The 11417-nt window shown below is 40.8% G+C and overlaps 1 non-coding gene across 1 annotated transcript; it reads right to left on the bottom strand.

The window, feature by feature from the left end:
- Positions 1-5697: 5697 nt before the first annotated feature.
- Positions 5698-5804, bottom strand: LOC141621026 (small nucleolar RNA R71). Its single transcript, XR_012532087.1, has one exon. It is a non-coding gene; the product is annotated as a small nucleolar RNA R71 (small nucleolar RNA).
- Between the last annotated feature and the right edge of the window lie 5613 nt (positions 5805-11417).

Here is an 11417-nt window from a genome sequence, read left to right as displayed (position 1 = left end):
TAATTTACAATTGCAATTTCCATTTCCATTTTTTTTGATGTAATAGTTAGGACAATAAAAAATTTAGCTTGCTTTCGTATCTAGTAGCTTGTCTTTCGCAGGTACTTTGCTACTTGGATTGGGCTTTACCCCGTTTTCAAGCTAGCTTGGGGGAGCTTCTACGCGGTTGTATGCTTTCTTTCCTTTCTTTATTTCCGCATGTGTCGTCTCATCTTCCCTAGTTGAGTGTCCTTCTTTATTTTACACATTGAGGACAATGTGTTGTTCTAGCTTGAGGGAGGAATTTAGTGAGTCTAGTTATGGGAAATCTACTAAACTAAAAATTTGAAAAAATTGAAAAAAATTAAAAAAAATTTGGTTGTTGTGTCCACCCTTTTGTCTTATGTATAATATCCTTCCTCTTTGCATTTCCCATATTGTAGCTTTTTAAATCTAATGAGTCGTGCTTTCGACGAGTTTTTCATACATGGGGATGTCTTGATATAGTAGGTAGAAGATGAAATTTGAACCAAATAGGCTTGATCTTGACTTTTGGCAAGCCACAAGATGGTAAGGTAGAGCCTCCTTGGACCGGTTCATCCATTTCCGGTCTCACTTAGTGCAGTGTAAGCTATGGGGACAGACACAATTTTGAACAATCCCTGAAACAGACAAAGAGCAAATCTCAGGGAATGCAATAAACTTGATGATTTTTGTAAAAATAATAAATGGACTTGAAAAATTATGAAACTTGGTGACAATTTAGATAAAATGGTAAACTTAAACTGTGGCAAATCTCTGAATTTTACACACAATCTAAGTATTTTTAGTAAATAGAAAACCAGACTGATACAGGCTATTTCTCAGACAGTATTCTTAGTATGACTCTTGTGACTATTTTTGTGATATTTTCTGATATAAAAAGGGATATAATTATCAAATCTACTCTCAAGCAAGCATAGAGAATTAAACTTAATAATTTAGGAAGCCTGGAATGAATTTACTCAAGCAAGCACAGAGCAAACACATAACAGACAGAGAATGCACTCAGAATAGTTCAAGCAAGCACAGACCTATTCCAAGTAACACCACAGATCCTTAATCACCTTCTAAGCAAGCACAAGAAGATATTAAGTCTTGACTTATAACTAAGACTCAGCAAAGTTAATAAGATTTGGAAATTTTGAGAGAAATCTCAAGGTATTTCATTAATCAAAGTCTTTATAAAATAGACTGAGGAATGGTCCTTATTAGGCCTTCCTGTGGAGTTTCAATACATGTAAAACCCTACATATTTCCATCTAAGGGTCAGGATTAAACTTAGGAAGCAAACAAGAGTAGTGGAATTATTTTACAATGGATACAAAAGAAATTAAGGCAAACTGAACAAGAACAAAAGAGTTGTAGGTTGATAGTGACATGTTGTCCTTGGCTGCTGTAAATCTCTGGCTGGTTGTTGAAGGTCAAATGGCCTTAGTGCAGGCATCTTCTGTGGCTCAAGGCTCTATATAATGAATGCTGAAACAGGCCTAGATCTTCTTTGTTGAGAGTTTTTTCCTTGTTTGGCCAAAAATGGCAACTTTGCTTTATCTGATTTACCGTCCTGCAACTAGCATTTCAGTCTGAATTTTTGTGCAATGCTTTAGGAATTTGACCTGGCTCCTTAGGATTAATTTGTGATTAGTTGAACAAGGATTCAGCTGACCAAGGTGGCTGCTGGTAACTAGCCTGGCTGCTGTTCTTGTGGCCTGATGAAACTGGACTGGTAGTTGAGGTTCCCTGAGTGTTGTTGCTGGTTTGATTTGTGACTGGCATCCCTGGCAAGACATGGGTGTGCATTGCTTGTGCCTGAACAGTCTCTAAAAGATTGTTGGCCTAGTTTGCAGCTCCTGCTGTAACCCCCCCGGTTGAACAGGGCTTGACCTCAAGCCTGGATCCTCCTCCTTCTTAGAATGTTCATAGAATGGACTGAGATCACCCACATTGAATATACCATGAACTCCATAGTCCCCTGGCAAGTCAATTTTATAAGAATTTGGACTAATTCTTTCCAAGACCTCAAATTGTCCATCTGCTCTAGGCATAAGCGTGTTCTTTCTCTTGGAAGGGAACCTTTCTTTTCTGAGGTATAGCCAGACCAGATCTCCTGCCTCAATTTCCTTCTTCTTTCTAGGCTTCTTGGATTGTTTCTGGTACAACTCATTGGACCTTTTAATTTGTTTCTTTACAGTTTCATGCAGCTTTAGTAGTTGTTCAGCTGTTCTCTTGGCATCAGGACTAAGCTCTCCCCTTGGGACAGAAGACAAATCCAAGGGTATAAGTGGATTAACCCCATAGACTATCTCAAAAGGACTGTGACCAGTAGTAGTAGATGGTGCTCTATTGAACGCAAATTCAGCTGCAGCTAGCTTTAAATCCCAATCCTTCAAAGTCTTGCTAACTAGACATCTTAGTATCCTCCCCAAAGTTTTGTTAGTGACCTCAGTTTGGCCATCTGTCTATGGGTGGTGGGAGATACTGAATAAGAGCTTTATCTTCAACAGCTTCCATAGGGTTTTCCAGAAGTAACTCATGAATTTGGTATCCCTGTCTGATACAATTATCTTAGGAATCCCATGGAGTCTCACAATTTCTCTGAGATATAGCTCAGCAATACTAGCAGCATCCTCAGTATTTTTGCAGGCTATAAAGTGGGCCATCTTACTGAACCTATCCACAACCACCATGATTGAGTCCTTGCCTCTCTGTGTCCTAGGTAGTGCCACAATGAAATCAAGGCTCATATCTTCCCAAGGCTTATCATGGACAGGCAGTGGAGTGTAGAGTCCTGCTTGGAAGGAGCTCTTGGCTTTCTGGCATGTTGAGCACCTTCTAAGGACTGCCTGAACATCACCTATCATCCTGGGCCAGTAAAACTGGTCATGTAAGATCTCCAATGTTTTCTGGACCCCAAAATGTCCCCCTAGCCCTCCTGAATGGACTTCCCTGATTAGCAAATCCCTGTAGGATCCCTTTGGCACACACAGTTTATTACCATGAAACAAAAAACCTTCTTGCAGCATATATTTCTTGCCCTGAGTTGATCCTCCCTCTGTGAGAGTAATCCAATCCTCAGAGAAGTCAGGATCCTCCCTATACATCTCCTTCATGAACTCAAACCCAAGGACTTTGTTACTCATGACAGTCAGCAAAGAGTGCCTCCTAGATAGGGCATCAGCTACCACATTTTGTTTTCCTTCCTTGTATTTGCTTGAAAAGTTGAAGGCTTGTAGGAACTCTACCCATTTAGCATGCCTATGGCTCAGCTTGTGTTGGCCATTGATGTATTTCAGGGCCTCATGATCAGAATGCAACACAAATGGCTTAGGTTTTAGGTAGTGACTCCAATGTGTAAGAGCTCTTATGATTGCAGAGAAATCCTTGTCATAAGTGGAATATTTCAGCTTGGCTCCATTTAACTTCTCATTGAAATAGGCCACAGGTCTCTGGCCTTAGATCAGGACAGCTCCTATCCCAACTCCACTGGTATCACACTCCACTTCAAATAATTGTTTAAAGTCAGACAGCTTTAGAATGGGAGTTGATACGTGCTTTTTATATAGTCTTTTTAGCCTATTTTAGCACGTATTTCTATGCATTTTTATACTGTTTTTATAGTATTTTGTCCCGAATTGGCTACTTTGGTTCGTTTTGTCCATTTTGTAGAAATGAACGCGAACGTAGTGGAATCGTACCCTTTTTCGTCCTTTTTGCATGCATTTAGAGGAGACGGGATTTTTCCAGAGTGAGATACTATGTTTGGAAGCATCATGGCACGGATTACGAGGCATTTAGGCGCGGACTTGAGCTGAAATGAAGACAAAGAACTCGATCGAGTAGTTTTACCACTCGATCGAGTGGTTTTTACGTCCCAGGATGGTCGATCGAGTGGTTTTCCACTCGATCCTTAGCTTGTAGAAAGGCAGGTTACTCGATCGAGTAACTTTCTGCTCGATCGAGTAGTTGCTGATGAGGTTTTGCTCGATCGAGTGGTTTTAATCCACTCGATCGAGTGGTTTCGCTGATTATGGGCTTTAAAACAGCCCGTGTTATGTTTATTTCGCTAAACTTAATTACTTTGCTATTTAAGCACGCTTTACTAGGTCATTAGGATCTATCTTTTCATTATCTAAACTTTCTACTGTAAACTTTACCGCGCTGCTTATTCCTCTTCACTGTAACCTCGTTCTCGGATTGTTTTCACTCGGATTTTGTGTTCTTTACGCCGGATTCGCTTGGATTGTAATTCTTTTCTCTTTCCTTATTAATAATTAATCATTGTTGCTTTAATTTCTTGTTACTCCATTTAATTCTTTTTGCCCTAATTTCTCTTTTATGCAATTTTATTGTTATTTCATTATGTTTACTGCTGGGATTTTATCTGTTGTTAGTTTAATTAGCGACATGAGTAGCTAAACCCCTTTCATGTTGGGATTAGGGGATCTGCGGTAGGAATGTGACGATGTAGTAAATGAATTAGATGAATTAATTATGAGACTCTGTCACCATAGCAATTTAATTATATCTATCGACTTAGTTGAGTGCACGCTTCTGAGTTAACCTTTAATCTGGCTAAAATTAATCCTAGATCGAAAGATTGGACTAAATAGGCCTACTATGAATAGTAGACTACCCTGACGAGAATGAAAATTAAGTTAGTGGTATTTTAGGATAGAAAGTGGACCGAAAGGACCTTTCAACATCCGTCTTACATTAGTTCGTCTGAGTCATTTACAGCTGAGTCACTGGACTACCGTAGTGAACCGAAATCCTGACATGTCCCTCTCTATCTGATAGTTTAATCCTTATTTCTCTGCCTTTATTGCCCTTGCTCTTTATTTCTCTTTCCTTTAAAACTCGTAGTTTAGATAACAATTCAAACAACCCCCCTATTTGTGACCAAATAGATGGACTTTTACAGATATCTTGCCTCCCTGTGGAGATCGACCTGACTTCCCTAGCTATATAGTTAGTTTAGTTAGTTTATTTTTGACACGTACACGACAGACGTGTCAAATTTTGGCGCCGTTGCCGGGGAGGCAATTGCCCTATTTGTTTTAGTTCCGTTTATTTTATCCGTCTCAGGGAATTTTTATTCCTTGAGGCCGTTCTTATTATTTTCTTTCAGTGTTGTTTATACCCAGGTCAGACAGGTGTGAATTAGTTTCAGCTAATTCAGAGCCAGAGAGATTATTCAGGCATAGACTCCGTCTGCAAAGGAAATCACGAAAGGAAGACTTCAGTACTTTCGAGCCAGAGCTAGATCACTCTCTTTTCGAAGACAGTCTGATTCCTACAGCAAAGATGCCAAAACTTTCTAGTCATTCAGTGCCTAAAGCATCCTCTATTCCGAAAGGTTTCAATCTCCAGACTGAGGATGGGAATACATTCGACATCCGTCCTTCTTATATCAATCTGGTGGAGAGAAATATTTATAGAGGTGTGGCAGGTGAAGATCCGAGGAAGCATATGGAGGTCTTTACAGACTATTGTTCTACTATCCCCGCCACTAAGGGGGTAACTCAAGATAAGATTAAGGAAGTTTTATTTCCTTTCTCTTTAGCTGACTCAGCCAGGGAGTGGCTGACTGACTTGGACCGCACAGCTGCTGGGGTTACAGATTGGGAGTCTCTTGCTCTTACATTTTACAAGAGATATTTCCCTCCACAGCGCACCAATCTACTGAGGGCCAAGATTACTAGTTTCAGGCAGGCTCCCGATGAAATTTTCTATGAGGCATGGTCACGATTCAAGAAGTTGGTGAGGTCTATTCCTCACCATGGTTTTGACCCATGGTTTTTAGCTAATCAGTTCTACAATGGGCTGTATGATGACCAAAGAGCCATACTTGATGCGGCATCCAGTGGAAGATTCCAGGAGAATACAGACGATGATAAGGGATGGTCCCTTATTGAAGAGATGGCGAATCACAGTGCTGAGTATGGTAACCCGAGGGATGGGATTAGAACAGTTCATGCAGTGGATAAGCAGGTTTTGGCTCAGCTGGAGACCATGAATGCTAGGTTCGACAAGTTGGAATTACAAGCTGCTGGGGAGCCTCAGACGGTCCATGTTCTTACTAGAGGAGAAACCGTTTCATGTGAGAGATGTGGGAGTAATGATGGCCACACTACTGTTGGCTGTCTTGTGGAGAAGGAACAAGTCCTTGCCTTTCAGCAATATAGGCAAGGAAGAGGTTCCTATTACAATAATCAAGGGGCAGTCCATCCCAATTTGAGATGGACTAGTCAAAATGTGCTCAATCCTACACCTCCTCCGCTCCAGCAGCAGCCATATATCCCTCCACACAAGAATCAACAAGGCTATCAGAAGCCTCCTTCCTTTACTCCTCCTAACCATGGTGCATCATCTTCCGGTGGGGTGAGTGAAATTGGTGAGCTTAAGTCTATGTTGCAAGCCTTTACCAAGCAGTTTCAGCTGAGTGATCAACAGAAAGATGCGTCCATAAAGGCACTTGAAACTCAAGTTACCCAACTAGCCATGAACCAATCTTCAAGAAAGCAGGGTCAATTACCGACTCAAAATGAGAAGAATCCACATGAGACGGTAAATTTCATCAATCTAAGAAGCGGTCGTTCATATGAGGGGCTGGAAATGCAAAAACCAGACCCAAGGAAGACTAAAACTGATGGTGAACAGTGTTCTGGCGAAGAAAATGAGCTCACGGTGATGTGAACATTATTTGCGCACATTTAGTCCCCTAAATGACCTATTTTGCATTCTATTATAACATTCTTTGGCCATTTTATCCGTCAAAACCTTCCTATTTGCTTTTCTATCGCATTTCATATGTTTTGTAGAAAAGGAGACAATAAGGCAGAAATTCCCGTTTTTCGTGCATATTCGGAAGCTATTTGACGATGTTTGATGGACTAGTATGAAGAGGAAGCAAGAACTAAAGACCAATCCCATAAGAATAAAAAGAAAGTGAAGAAATAAGACGCTGTCACAGAAGACGAGCGGATTCCCACGAACCCGCCCGTCTTTCAGTGACAGCCCGTGCGTCCCAGCATCAAGACGCCCGGATTCCTCCAGAGAATCCGAGCGGATCCCCATGAAGACGCCCGGGCACCACCTCAACAATCCGCCCGTCTTCACCCCAATACACCCGGATTCCCTTACAACAAACTCTCGTTTCTTCAAGCTTCGTGAAAGATACCCATCCTTCGAAAAATACCGGCGTTTCCCTGCTTAAAACTAAAAAGTGTAATTACTAGTTTAGCCTTAGTTAACCTAATGAAATCCCTACTATAAATACCCCATTTGTAGTAATCAAAAAGGGGATCTCTTAGCTAGAAAAATCCTCTCTTAGATTAGATTAGGAGTAGATTAGCATAGTTTACTCTTTAATCTTTCCACAAATTACACATTAATCTCTCCTTAGTTATTGTTCAAGTTTATTATTGGGTAATTGAAGACTATTGGGTTATTATTGGAGGATTGATAACCCTTCATCAATTAATCAAGTTTCTTCTATTATTCTTTGCTTTATTATTTGGATCATCTCAAGTTTGGTATAATTCCTTTACTCTTTAATCTTTATTGTTCATTTCTTCATTCTATTATCATGTTTATACTTGTTGTGATAATTGACACCATTAATGACATGTTTCCCATGATAATGAGTGAGTAGTCTTTTAGCTAGGATTAGTGGGTAATTACGAGACATAAACATGGGATTGATTCATGCTTAATCTAATATGTTCACATGATTAAATTGCTTGCTTGTTGTGATGTCAACTGTATGCATATGTTATGTTTGATGAAATGCTAAGCCTATGAATCCTTGCATTTACAACCATCTCTTATCTACTCAACTTGACTTGTAAGATATAAACCAACTCGAGTCTTGTTAGACCATGCATAGAAGTTGAATAGGAGGAAAGTAAGTCGACTGGTAGGTGTTGTACAATCTAATCGATTCGGCTCCGGGACTCAACTCTTCCTATGAACCGTAAGACATAAACCAACTCGGTTCTTTTACAACATTAATTGCTTGCAACTTTGTGAACATGTTTGTATGATCAAGACCATGAATCCCCTATGAACCCATGACATCCTAGTGCTTTTAGTCATTTGTTTACATTCCTTTTATTACTTGTTTTACTTTATTGCTTTTATTAGTCTAGAACACAACTACAAACCCAAACAAATTGTGACACTAGCATAAATTGAGATAGATAGACTTAGAACCCAAAGCACACCGTCCCATGGATCGACCTCGACTTACCACTAACTAGTTGTTTGTTGAGTATTATAAATGTGTTTTGATTGGGTGTACAACGACGCGCCCACGTCAAAAATGGCGCCGTTGCCGGGGAAGGTGCTATGTGATTAAGTTCTTACTTGTTTGTCTATTTTGATTTTGGTTTCACCTTGAGGAACTTGTTCCTCAAGGATTGTTCTTACCATTTTTGTGTAGTTTTCATGCTTGTAGTTGTTTCCTTGTCTTAGCCATGATGGCTCAAGACTTGACATATGAAGTATGTGGTGGATCTTTTGAGTATGACTATGGGTATGGGGAGTTTGAGGAGCAAGTCAACACAAACCTACCTTACAACTCATACAATGAAAATCCTAACTACTACCCCAAATTTTCCAACCAAAACACTCACATCCAATATCCACAACAACCATCCACCCAATACCCACTTCATAATGAGTTTCAATTACCACAATACAACCACTTTCACACTTACCCACAACAAGAAAATGAACCCATTCAAAATGTGATTCTCCAAATGATTGGAGACCAACAAAACTTCTTCAAACAAATGCTAGAGGAGAGCCAAAGGAGGGATAATGTTCTTCATGGCATTATTGCCCAAGGTGAGGAATTGGAGATTCAAATTACCCAAATGAAATAATCCCAAGCAATCACTCCCCACCGTTCTTTGGACATTGAACATGAATGCGAATTTGAAGTAGTAACTTTCGACATAGAGAATGAAAAATGGGAAGAACCAATCTACTTAAGCTCTTGTGAGTGTGAAAGCGTGGTATTTAATGATGAAGACATGAGGTTGAGTAAGCCAATTACTCTTAGCCTTTGTGAGTATGAGGGTGTGTCCTTTGAAGTGAATGTTGAGACATTGGAGAAAGAGTTAAATGAAGCCCCCATTTATGATTCGTATGAAGATAGCAACAATGATGTTGAGCTTAATGGATGGACTCGTAATATCACCTTGCTTGAGGAGCCTATCCTTGAGACATTTGAGATACCCTATCATGAAGAAGAACGTCCTTCCCCTAGTCCTCATGAAGACCACTTGACACCTATCATGGAGCCAATGATCATTGGAGAGGATATGGTGGACCTCCTTCAAAAGGCCAAGGTATCATACAAGAGCTACTTGGTGGAGAAGCTCAAGAAGAAAATTGCAAATGAACGTGCTTGTGGAGGTTTGGCACCCACAATCTCAACTTCCAAGGAACTCGATCATCAAGGTTATAAGGATTCTCCTTCTACTCATGAAGGATTGAAAAATCAAAATGCTATCATCATCACCGATCTTAGAGAAGAAGTTGGTGAGTGGAAGTCTCCGGACGAAAATAAACCATACTTCATGCCTAGTGATGAAAGGAATCATGGGCTAATTGGTTTGAAACATCGTGAATATCCAAGTGCCAAGAAGAGGAAGAAAACAACAATGAATGACAAAGTCCCTTGGCCAAGCTTCGTCTTGAAGTTAAGCAAACCATACTTATGCTTATTTGGAGCTTGTTCACAAGCTTTTGATCTTCTACTAAGAGCCTTGAGCTCTATGGATAAGAATTTCTACAATTTGAACTAGTTTGGTGGAGTCCTATCTCAAACCACCATTTGTATGATATTTCCTAGACCCTTTTATTTTGTATAATATTGTACATTATTGCATTTGCATTTGATTTCTTGCATGAGAGTGGTGAGAGAGAGAGTCATCTTACATTTTTATTGAGCAAATTTCAGAAAAAGATAAGGAGGAATAGCATATCGGTGAAATGGTATGATATTGTAAGGAAAAGAAAGAAAAAGAAGAAAGGGAGCTGAAGACGCCCGTCCCGAGCCCAAGACGGCCGTCCAAGACCCCCGTCCCATAACTGGTTGACGCTGTCTCAGAAGACGGGCGGTTTCAACACAAGACGCCCGTCTTGAGAAAAGACGTCCGTATTCTTCACGAGACGCCCGTCCCGTATGTCATCTGAAACGAGATTTTGAGCTGCCAGGAAATCCGAGCGGATTTTTGAGAATCTGCCCGTCCCGAGCAGGACGCCCGTCCCAACTTAAAGACGCCCATCTTCCTGTTTTCAACTCAGCAGAATCCCTGCATTAGAATCCGCCAGGATTCATGGGAAGACGCCCGTCTTCTACAAACACGAGACGCCCGTCCCGACGCAAAGACGCTCGGATTGGCCCATTTTTATCGGATACACCGGACAGCACCCACCCTTATCCGCCCGGATTCTCTTCTTCTTCTATAAAATCACCCCCTTTCTCCCTCATTTCCTCACCTTATCAAACCCTAAAACACTCATCTCCTTCCTCAACAACACTCCCCTCACTCCAAAAGGCAACAAAAACCCCCAGTTCCTCAACTCCAAAATGATGAACCTCAAAGGCAAGGCCAAGAAGTTGGTTGAACCTACCGGAAGAAAGCGCAAGGGATCATCCTCCTCAACTCTGCGAGAGATAGTGCCACAAAGGAACTTCTGCCCCTTAATGAGAGGAGGGATCGAACAACTTGAGTACTTCCAAGAGGTGATTTTTGAATCCGATGACCACCGCAAGAACTTTGTCAAATTGCTAGGTAAGAACTATGAACCCACTCAATTCATAGATACTAGGGTTTTGGAAATCCTTAAGATAAGGTACCCTACCGAGATGTTCTTTAATGGCCTTGGGATTGGAAAACTTTTCCATGCCCATGAGGAGACGTACCTTAGTCTCACCCTTGAATTTTTGAGTAGCCTTCGCATTGTGACAAATACCCGTACAACCGTGGGCATGGAGTTCAGGTTGTGCAACCTAGACCATCATCTTTCACTTGATGAATTTGCCTAAATTTTCGGTCTTGAAGTGCCCACCAACTTTACCGATAAACCCGATAATTTTGATGTGGACCTACTTTGGAGGGCTATTTCCGGGAGGAATTTTACCGGTTTAAAGCAATGCTACACTTTCGCCATCCAACATCCGGTGATTCGAATCACCGAGCGCTTTGTAGCCGATACCATCAATGAGAGGTACGAACAAGATAGGTGTACTCTCATTGATTTAACTTTTCTTGAGTCCTATTTGAATGTTCGAGGGACGAGGCGCTATAATTTCAATACGCCCCTTGAGATACTTACTAGGTTCAATGATTTTGCTCAAGGAACCACTCAACTCAAGACCTTCG

This window comes from Silene latifolia, chromosome 1 (genome assembly GCF_048544455.1).
Source record: "Silene latifolia isolate original U9 population chromosome 1, ASM4854445v1, whole genome shotgun sequence".
Lineage (NCBI taxonomy): Eukaryota > Viridiplantae > Streptophyta > Magnoliopsida > Caryophyllales > Caryophyllaceae > Silene > Silene latifolia.
The sequence above is the reverse complement of the archived record's forward strand: the minus strand, read 5'-3'. Positions and strand labels throughout refer to the sequence as shown.